The sequence below is a fragment of the Pangasianodon hypophthalmus genome, chromosome 5 (assembly GCF_027358585.1).
Source record: "Pangasianodon hypophthalmus isolate fPanHyp1 chromosome 5, fPanHyp1.pri, whole genome shotgun sequence".
Taxonomy (NCBI): Eukaryota; Metazoa; Chordata; class Actinopteri; order Siluriformes; family Pangasiidae; genus Pangasianodon; species Pangasianodon hypophthalmus.
In genome coordinates this window covers 2,505,913-2,516,992 of record NC_069714.1, presented here as the reverse complement: position 1 = coordinate 2,516,992, position 11,080 = coordinate 2,505,913, and positions in this window count along the sequence as shown.

Sequence of the window (11,080 nt, the reverse complement as noted above, 5' to 3'; positions counted from 1 at the left end):
TTTAATTTTGCCACAGGTTTTTCCACAGTGTTTACCTCAGAGGTAAAATCCTAAAATTGTACAGGAGCTTGTTTTCCTCAAGACAGGTACACCATAAATGAAATATGAAAAGACACAACAGTTTAGCATAGTGGAGTGGCATGACTTTTGTAAAAAGCTTCAAGTGTGTTAGATTTCCTTGTAATTTACCAGAATGGCTAAACTTCAGTTCTGCTGCAGTTTTCCCACAGTATTTAGTATTTAGTAAACCAGTTTTTTTTTTAAATTTTTTTTTAAGTACCACTTTGCCCTTTTTCTTGGGCAGGAGCTATAAAAGATATCAGGGTTGAGGCGGGCTCACCAAGGCACCTTACTCTGAGCCAGATTACTAGTTCCCAATCACTTATAGAGATAGCCATTCTTTCCCATTCTCTGACTGTTTAAGCTCTCTTTGAACTGTCTGTGGGTTTGCAGTTCTGTCCCTTACTTCACTCTAGCCGTTCTTCTTGTTCTGGTCTTTGAGGGTTCCCAGAGAAAGGATCAATGTAGGCACTAGGTGGTAGCAGTTGAATTGCTAGCCAGAGATATGAATAAAAGCAAGGCTCTTAGCTGTTTATTTCTTGTTTAGAGTCAGATATGGGCTACAGATTGCATTAAGACCTATTATGCCCCTCCTTTTCCCACTGAACAGAGCTGAAACAATTACAATTTAAACCAGTTTTTTTTTTTTTATTTTTTTTAAGTACCACTTTGCCCTTTTTCTTGGGCAGGAGCTATAAAAGATATCAGGGTGGAGGCGGGCTCACCAAGGCACCTTACTCTGAGCCAGATTACTAGTTCCCAATCACTTATAGAGATAGCCATTCTTTCCCTTTCTCTGACTGTTTAAGCCCTCTTTGAACTGTCTGTGGGTTTGCAGTTCTGTCCCTTACTTCACTCTAGCTGTTCTTCTTGTTCTGGTCTTTGAGGGTTCCCAGAGAAAGGATCAATGTAGGCACTAGGTGGTAGCAGTTGAATTGCTAGCCAGAGATATGAATGAAAGCAAGGCTCTTAGCTGTTTATTTCTTGTTTAGAGTCAGATATGGGCTACAGATTGCATTAAGACCTATTATGCCCCTCCTTTTCCCACTGAACGGAGCTGAAACAATTACAATTTAAACCAGTTTTTTTTTTAAAATTTTTTTTAAGTACCACTTTGCCCTTTTTCTTGGGCAGGAGCTATAAAAGATATCAGGGTGGAGGCGGGCTCACCAAGGCACCTTACTCTGAGCCAGATTACTAGTTCCCAATCACTTATAGAGATAGCCATTCTTTCCCATTCTCTGACTGTTTAAGCCCTCTTTGAACTGTCTGTGGGTTTGCAGTTCTGTCCCTTACTTCACTCTAGCCGTTCTTCTTGTTCTGGTCTTTGAGGGTTCCCAGAGAAAGGATCAATGTAGGCACTAGGTGGTAGCAGTTGAATTGCTAGCCAGAGATATGAATAAAAGCAAGGCTCTTAGCTGTTTATTTCTTGTTTAGAGTCAGATATGGGCTACAGATTGCATTAAGACCTATTATGCCCCTCCTTTTCCCACTGAACAGAGCTGAAACAATTACAATTTAAACCAGTTTTTTAAAAAAATTTTTTTTTAAGTACCACTTTGCCCTTTTTCTTGGGCAGGAGCTATAAAAGATATCAGGGAGGAGGCGGGCTCACCAAGGCACCGTACTCTGAGCCAGATTACTAGTTCCCAATCACTTATAGAGATAGCCATTCTTTCCCTTTCTCTGACTGTTTAAGCCCTCTTTGAACTGTCTGTGGGTTTGCAGTTCTGTCCCTTACTTCACTCTAGCCGTTCTTCTTGTTCTGGTCTTTGAGGATTCCCAGAGAAAGGATCAATGTAGGCACTAGGTGGTAGCAGTTGAATTGCTAGCCAGAGATATGAATAAAAGCAAGGCTCTTAGCTGTTTATTTCTTGTTTAGAGTCAGATATGGGCTACAGATTGCATTAAGACCTATTATGCCCCTCCTTTTCCCACTGAACAGAGCTGAAACAATTACAATTTAAACCAGTTTTTTTTAAAAATTTTTTTTTAAGTACCACTTTGCCCTTTTTCTTGGGCAGGAGCTATAAAAGATATCAGGGTTGAGGCGGGCTCACCAAGGCACCTTACTCTGAGCCAGATTACTAGTTCCCAATCACTTATAGAGATAGCCATTCTTTCCCATTCTCTGACTGTTTAAGCTCTCTTTGAACTGTCTGTGGGTTTGCAGTTCTGTCCCTTACTTCACTCTAGCCGTTCTTCTTGTTCTGGTCTTTGAGGGTTCCCAGAGAAAGGATCAATGTAGGCACTAGGTGGTAGCAGTTGAATTGCTAGCCAGAGATATGAATAAAAGCAAGGCTCTTAGCTGTTTATTTCTTGTTTAGAGTCAGATATGGGCTACAGATTGCATTAAGACCTATTATGCCCCTCCTTTTCCCACTGAACAGAGCTGAAACAATTACAATTTAAACCAGTTTTTTTTTTTACATTTTTTTTAAGTACCACTTTGCCCTTTTTCTTGGGCAGGAGCTATAAAAGATATCAGGGTGGAGGCGGGCTCACCAAGGCACCTTACTCTGAGCCAGATTACTAGTTCCCAATCACTTATAGAGATAGCCATTCTTTCCCTTTCTCTGACTGTTTAAGCCCTCTTTGAACTGTCTGTGGTTTTGCAGTTCTGTCCCTTACTTCACTCTAGCTGTTCTTCTTGTTCTGGTCTTTGAGGGTTCCCAGAGAAAGGATCAATGTAGGCAGTAGGTGGTAGCAGTTGAATTGCTAGCCAGAGATATGAATAAAAGCAAGGCTCTTAGCTGTTTATTTCTTGTTTAGAGTCAGATATGGGCTACAGATTGCATTAAGACCTATTATGCCCCTCCTTTTCCCACTGAACAGAGCTGAAACAATTACAATTTAAACCAGTTTTTTTTTTTAAAAATTTTTTAAGTACCACTTTGCCCTTTTTCTTGGGCAGGAGCTATAAAAGATATCAGGGAGGAGGCGGGCTCACCAAGGCACCTTACTCTGAGCCAGATTACTAGTTCCCAATCACTTATAGAGATAGCCATTCTTTCCCATTCTCTGACTGTGTAAGCCCTGTTCGAACTGTCTGTGGGTGTGCAGTTCTGTCCCTTACTTCACTCTAGCCGTTCTTCATGTTCTGGTCTTTGAGGGTTCCCAGAGAAAGGATCAATGTAGGCACTAGGTGGTAGCAGTTGAATTGCTAGCCAGAGATATGAATGAAAGCAAGGCTCTTAGCTGTTTATTTCTTGTTTAGAGTCAGATATGGGCTACAGATTGCATTAAGACCTATTATGCCCCTCCTTTTCCCACTGAACAGAGCTGAAACAATTACAATTTAAACCAGTTTTTTTTTTAAATTTTTTTTAAGTACCACTTTGCCCTTTTTCTTGGGCAGGAGCTATTAAAGATATCAGGGTGGAGGCGGGCTCACCAAGGCACCTTACTCTGAGCCAGATTACTAGTTCCCAATCACTTATAGAGATAGCCATTCTTTCCCATTCTCTGACTGTTTAAGCCCTCTTTGAACCGTCTGTGGGTTTGCAGTTCTGTCCCTTACTTCACTCTAGCCGTTCTTCTTGTTCTGGTCTTTGAGGGTTCCCAGAGAAAGGATCAATGTAGGCACTAGGTGGTAGCAGTTGAATTGCTAGCCAGAGATATGAATAAAAGCAAGGCTCTTAGCTGTTTATTTCTTGTTTAGAGTCAGATATGGGCTACAGATTGCATTAAGACCTATTATGCCCCTCCTTTTCCCACTGAACAGAGCTGAAACAATTACAATTTAAACCAGTTTTTTTTTTTAATTTTTTTTAAGTACCACTTTGCCCTTTTTCTTGGGCAGGAGCTATAAAAGATATCAGGGTGGAGGCGGGCTCACCAAGGCACCTTACTCTGAGCCAGATTACTAGTTCCCAATCCCTTATAGAGATAGCCATTCTTTCCCATTCTCTGACTGTGTAAGCCCTGTTGGAACTGTCTGTGGGTGTGTAGTTCTGTCCCTTACTTCACTCTAGCCGTTCTTCTTGTTCTGGTCTTTGAGGGTTCCCAGAGAAAGGATCAATGCAGGCACTAGGTGGTAGCAGTTGATTTGCTAGCCAGAGATATGAATAAAAGCAAGGCTCTTAGCTGTTTATTTCTTGTTTAGAGTCAGATATGGGCTACAGATTGCATTAAGACCTATTATGCCCCTCCTTTTCCCACTGAACAGAGCTGAAACAATTACAATTTAAACCAGTTTTTTTAAAAAAAAATTTTTTAAGTACCACTTTACCCTTTTTCTTGGGCAGGAGCTATAAAAGATATCAGGGAGGAGGCGGGCTCACCAAGGCACCTTACTCTGAGCCAGATTACTAGTTCCCAATCACTTATAGAGATAGCCATTCTTTCCCTTTTTCTGACTGTTTAAGCCCTCTTTGAACTGTCTGTGGGTTTGCAGTTCTGTCCCTTACTTCACTCTAGCCGTTCTTCTTGTTCTGGTCTTTGAGGGTTCCCAGAGAAAGGATCAATGTAGGCACTAGGTGGTAGCAGTTGAATTGCTAGCCAGAGATATGAATAAAAGCAAGGCTCTTAGCTGTTTATTTCTTGTTTAGAGTCAGATATGGGCTACAGATTGCATTAAGACCTATTATGCCCCTCCTTTTCCCACTGAACAGAGCTGAAACAATTACAATTTAAACCAGTTTTTTTTTTTTAAATTTTTTTTAAGTACCACTTTGCCCTTTTTCTTGGGCAGGAGCTATAAAAGATATCAGGGTGGAGGCGGGCTCACCAAGGCACCTTACTCTGAGCCAGATTACTAGTTCCCAATCACTTATAGAGATAGCCATTCTTTCCCATTCTCTGACTGTGTAAGCCCTGTTTGAACTGTCTGTGGGTGTGCAGTTCTGTCCCTTACTTCACTCTAGCCGTTCTTCTTGTTCTGGTCTTTGAGAGTTCCCAGAGAAAGGATCAATGTAGGCACTAGGTGGTAGCAGTTGATTTGCTAGCCAGAGATATGAATAAAAGCAAGGCTCTTAGCTGTTTATTTCTTGTTTAGAGTCAGATATGGGCTACAGATTGCATTAAGACCTATTATGCCCCTCCTTTTCCCACTGAACAGAGCTGAAACAATTACAATTTAAACCAGTTTTTTTTTTTAAATTTTTTTTAAGTACCACTTTGCCCTTTTTCTTGGGCAGGAGCTATAAAAGATATCAGGGTGGAGGCGGGCTCACCAAGGCACCTTACTCTGAGCCAGATTACTAGTTCCCAATCACTTATAGAGATAGCCATTCTTTCCCTTTCTCTGACTGTTTAAGCCCTCTTTGAACTGTCTGTGGTTTTGCAGTTCTGTCCCTTACTTCACTCTAGCCGTTCTTGTTCTGGTCTTTGAGGATTCCCAGAGAAAGGATCAATGTAGGCACTAGGTGGTAGCAGTTGAATTGCTAGCCAGAGATATGAATAAAAGCAAGGCTCTTAGCTGTTTATTTCTTGTTTAGAGTCAGATATGGGCTACAGATTGCATTAAGACCTATTATGCCCCTCCTTTTCCCACTGAACAGAGCTGAAACAATTACAATTTAAACCAGTTTTTTTTTAAAAAAATTTTTTAAGTACCACTTTGCCCTTTTTCTTGGGCAGGAGCTATAAAAGATATCAGGGAGGAGGCGGGCTCACCAAGGCACCTTACTCTGAGCCAGATTACTAGTTCCCAATCACTTATAGAGATAGCCATTCTTTCCCTTTCCCTGACTGTTTAGGCCCTCTTTGAACTGTCTGTGGGTTTGCAGTTCTGTCCCTTACTTCACTCTAGCTGTTCTTCTTGTTCTGGTCTTTGAGGGTTCCCAGAGAAAGGATCAATGTAGGCACTAGGTGGTAGCAGTTGAATTGCTAGCCAGAGATATGAATGAAAGCAAGGCTCTTAGCTGTTTATTTCTTGTTTAGAGTCAGATATGGGCTACAGATTGCATTAAGACCTATTATGCCCCTCCGTTTCCCACTGAACGGAGCTGAAACAATTACAATTTAAACCAGTTTTTTTTTTAAAATTTTTTTTAAGTACCACTTTGCCCTTTTTCTTGGGCAGGAGCTATAAAAGATATCAGGGTGGAGGCGGGCTCACCAAGGCACCTTACTCTGAGCCAGATTACTAGTTCCCAATCACTTATAGAGATAGCCATTCTTTCCCATTCTCTGACTGTTTAAGCCCTCTTTGAACTGTCTGTGGGTTTGCAGTTCTGTCCCTTACTTCACTCTAGCCGTTCTTCTTGTTCTGGTCTTTGAGGGTTCCCAGAGAAAGGATCAATGCAGGCACTAGGTGGTAGCAGTTGATTTGCTAGCCAGAGATATGAATAAAAGCAAGGCTCTTAGCTGTTTATTTCTTGTTTAGAGTCAGATATGGGCTACAGATTGCATTAAGACCTATTATGCCCCTCCTTTTCCCACTGAACAGAGCTGAAACAATTACAATTTAAACCAGTTTTTTTAAAAAAAAATTTTTTAAGTACCACTTTACCCTTTTTCTTGGGCAGGAGCTATAAAAGATATCAGGGAGGAGGCGGGCTCACCAAGGCACCTTACTCTGAGCCAGATTACTAGTTCCCAATCACTTATAGAGATAGCCATTCTTTCCCTTTTTCTGACTGTTTAAGCCCTCTTTGAACTGTCTGTGGGTTTGCAGTTCTGTCCCTTACTTCACTCTAGCCGTTCTTCTTGTTCTGGTCTTTGAGGGTTCCCAGAGAAAGGATCAATGTAGGCACTAGGTGGTAGCAGTTGAATTGCTAGCCAGAGATATGAATAAAAGCAAGGCTCTTAGCTGTTTATTTCTTGTTTAGAGTCAGATATGGGCTACAGATTGCATTAAGACCTATTATGCCCCTCCTTTTCCCACTGAACAGAGCTGAAACAATTACAATTTAAACCAGTTTTTTTTTTTTTAATTTTTTTTAAGTACCACTTTGCCCTTTTTCTTGGGCAGGAGCTATAAAAGATATCAGGGTGGAGGCGGGCTCACCAAGGCACCTTACTCTGAGCCAGATTACTAGTTCCCAATCACTTATAGAGATAGCCATTCTTTCCCATTCTCTGACTGTGTAAGCCCTGTTCGAACTGTCTGTGGGTGTGCAGTTCTGTCCCTTACTTCACTCTAGCCGTTCTTCTTGTTCTGGTCTTTGAGGGTTCCCAGAGAAAGGATCAATGTAGGCACTAGGTGGTAGCAGTTGATTTGCTAGCCAGAGATATGAATAAAAGCAAGGCTCTTAGCTGTTTATTTCTTGTTTAGAGTCAGATATGGGCTACAGATTGCATTAAGACCTATTATGCCCCTCCTTTTCCCACTGAACAGAGCTGAAACAATTACAATTTAAACCAGTTTTTTTTTTAAAATTTTTTTTAAGTACCACTTTGCCCTTTTTCTTGGGCAGGAGCTATAAAAGATATCAGGGTGGAGGCGGGCTCACCAAGGCACCTTACTCTGAGCCAGATTACTAGTTCCCAATCACTTATAGAGATAGCCATTCTTTCCCTTTCTCTGACTGTTTAAGCCCTCTTTGAACTGTCTGTGGTTTTGCAGTTCTGTCCCTTACTTCACTCTAGCCGTTCTTGTTCTGGTCTTTGAGGATTCCCAGAGAAAGGATCAATGTAGGCATTAGGTGGTAGCAGTTGAATTGCTAGCCAGAGATATGAATAAAAGCAAGGCTCTTAGCTGTTTATTTCTTGTTTAGAGTCAGATATGGGCTACAGATTGCATTAAGACCTATTATGCCCCTCCTTTTCCCACTGAACAGAGCTGAAACAATTACAATTTAAACCAGTTTTTTTTAAAAAAAATTTTTTAAGTACCACTTTGCCCTTTTTCTTGGGCAGGAGCTATAAAAGATATCAGGGAGGAGGCGGGCTCACCAAGGCACCTTACTCTGAGCCAGATTACTAGTTCCCAATCACTTATAGAGATAGCCATTCTTTCCCTTTCCCTGACTGTTTAGGCCCTCTTTGAACTGTCTGTGGGTTTGCAGTTCTGTCCCTTACTTCACTCTAGCTGTTCTTCTTGTTCTGGTCTTTGAGGGTTCCCAGAGAAAGGATCAATGTAGGCACTAGGTGGTAGCAGTTGAATTGCTAGCCAGAGATATGAATGAAAGCAAGGCTCTTAGCTGTTTATTTCTTGTTTAGAGTCAGATATGGGCTACAGATTGCATTAAGACCTATTATGCCCCTCCGTTTCCCACTGAACGGAGCTGAAACAATTACAATTTAAACCAGTTTTTTTTTTAAAATTTTTTTTAAGTACCACTTTGCCCTTTTTCTTGGGCAGGAGCTATAAAAGATATCAGGGTGGAGGCGGGCTCACCAAGGCACCTTACTCTGAGCCAGATTACTAGTTCCCAATCACTTATAGAGATAGCCATTCTTTCCCATTCTCTGACTGTTTAAGCCCTCTTTGAACTGTCTGTGGGTTTGCAGTTCTGTCCCTTACTTCACTCTAGCCGTTCTTCTTGTTCTGGTCTTTGAGGATTCCCAGAGAAAGGATCAATGTAGGCACTAGGTGGTAGCAGTTGAATTGCTAGCCAGAGATATGAATAAAAGCAAGGCTCTTAGCTGTTTATTTCTTGTTTAGAGTCAGATATGGGCTACAGATTGCATTAAGACCTATTATGCCCCTCCTTTTCCCACTGAACAGAGCTGAAACAATTACAATTTAAACCAGTTTTTTTTTTTGAATTTTTTTTAAGTACCACTTTGCCCTTTTTCTTGGGCAGGAGCTATAAAAGATATCAGGGTTGAGGCGGGCTCACCAAGGCACCTTACTCTGAGCCAGATTACTAGTTCCCAATCACTTATAGAGATAGCCATTCTTTCCCATTCTCTGACTGTTTAAGCTCTCTTTGAACTGTCTGTGGGTTTGCAGTTCTGTCCCTTACTTCACTCTAGCCGTTCTTCTTGTTCTGGTCTTTGAGGGTTCCCAGAGAAAGGATCAATGTAGGCATTAGGTGGTAGCAGTTGAATTGCTAGCCAGAGATATGAATAAAAGCAAGGCTCTTAGCTGTTTATTTCTTGTTTAGAGTCAGATATGGGCTACAGATTGCATTAAGACCTATTATGCCCCTCCTTTTCCCACTGAACAGAGCTGAAACAATTACAATTTAAACCAGTTTTTTTTAAAAAAAATTTTTTAAGTACCACTTTGCCCTTTTTCTTGGGCAGGAGCTATAAAAGATATCAGGGAGGAGGCGGGCTCACCAAGGCACCTTACTCTGAGCCAGATTACTAGTTCCCAATCACTTATAGAGATAGCCATTCTTTCCCTTTCCCTGACTGTTTAGGCCCTCTTTGAACTGTCTGTGGGTTTGCAGTTCTGTCCCTTACTTCACTCTAGCTGTTCTTCTTGTTCTGGTCTTTGAGGGTTCCCAGAGAAAGGATCAATGTAGGCACTAGGTGGTAGCAGTTGAATTGCTAGCCAGAGATATGAATGAAAGCAAGGCTCTTAGCTGTTTATTTCTTGTTTAGAGTCAGATATGGGCTACAGATTGCATTAAGACCTATTATGCCCCTCCGTTTCCCACTGAACGGAGCTGAAACAATTACAATTTAAACCAGTTTTTTTTTTAAAATTTTTTTTAAGTACCACTTTGCCCTTTTTCTTGGGCAGGAGCTATAAAAGATATCAGGGTGGAGGCGGGCTCACCAAGGCACCTTACTCTGAGCCAGATTACTAGTTCCCAATCACTTATAGAGATAGCCATTCTTTCCCATTCTCTGACTGTTTAAGCCCTCTTTGAACTGTCTGTGGGTTTGCAGTTCTGTCCCTTACTTCACTCTAGCCGTTCTTCTTGTTCTGGTCTTTGAGGGTTCCCAGAGAAAGGATCAATGTAGGCACTAGGTGGTAGCAGTTGAATTGCTAGCCAGAGATATGAATAAAAGCAAGGCTCTTAGCTGTTTATTTCTTGTTTAGAGTCAGATATGGGCTACAGATTGCATTAAGACCTATTATGCCCCTCCTTTTCCCACTGAACAGAGCTGAAACAATTACAATTTAAACCAGTTTTTTTTTTTGAATTTTTTTTAAGTACCACTTTGCCCTTTTTCTTGGGCAGGAGCTATAAAAGATATCAGGGTTGAGGCGGGCTCACCAAGGCACCTTACTCTGAGCCAGATTACTAGTTCCCAATCACTTATAGAGATAGCCATTCTTTCCCATTCTCTGACTGTGTAAGCCCTGTTCGAACTGTCTGTGGGTGTGCAGTTCTGTCCCTTACTTCACTCTAGCCGTTCTTCTTGTTCTGGTCTTTGAGGGTTCCCAGAGAAAGGATCAATGTAGGCAGTAGGTGGTAGCAGTTGATTTGCTAGCCAGAGATATGAATAAAAGCAAGGCTCTTAGCTGTTTATTTCTTGTTTAGAGTCAGATATGGGCTACAGATTGCATTAAGACCTATTATGCCCCTCCTTTTCCCACTGAACAGAGCTGAAACAATTACAATTTAAACCAGTTTTTTTTTTAAAATTTTTTTTAAGTACCACTTTGCCCTTTTTCTTGGGCAGGAGCTATAAAAGATATCAGGGTGGAGGCGGGCTCACCAAGGCACCTTACTCTGAGCCAGATTACTAGTTCCCAATCACTTATAGAGATAGCCATTCTTTCCCTTTCTCTGACTGTTTAAGCCCTCTTTGAACTGTCTGTGGTTTTGCAGTTCTGTCCCTTACTTCACTCTAGCCGTTCTTGTTCTGGTCTTTGAGGATTCCCAGAGAAAGGATCAATGTAGGCATTAGGTGGTAGCAGTTGAATTGCTAGCCAGAGATATGAATAAAAGCAAGGCTCTTAGCTGTTTATTTCTTGTTTAGAGTCAGATATGGGCTACAGATTGCATTAAGACCTATTATGCCCCTCCTTTTCCCACTGAACAGAGCTGAAACAATTACAATTTAAACCAGTTTTTTTTAAAAAAAATTTTTTAAGTACCACTTTGCCCTTTTTCTTGGGCAGGAGCTATAAAAGATATCAGGGAGGAGGCGGGCTCACCAAGGCACCTTACTCTGAGCCAGATTACTAGTTCCCAATCACTTATAGAGATAGCCATTCTTTCCCTTT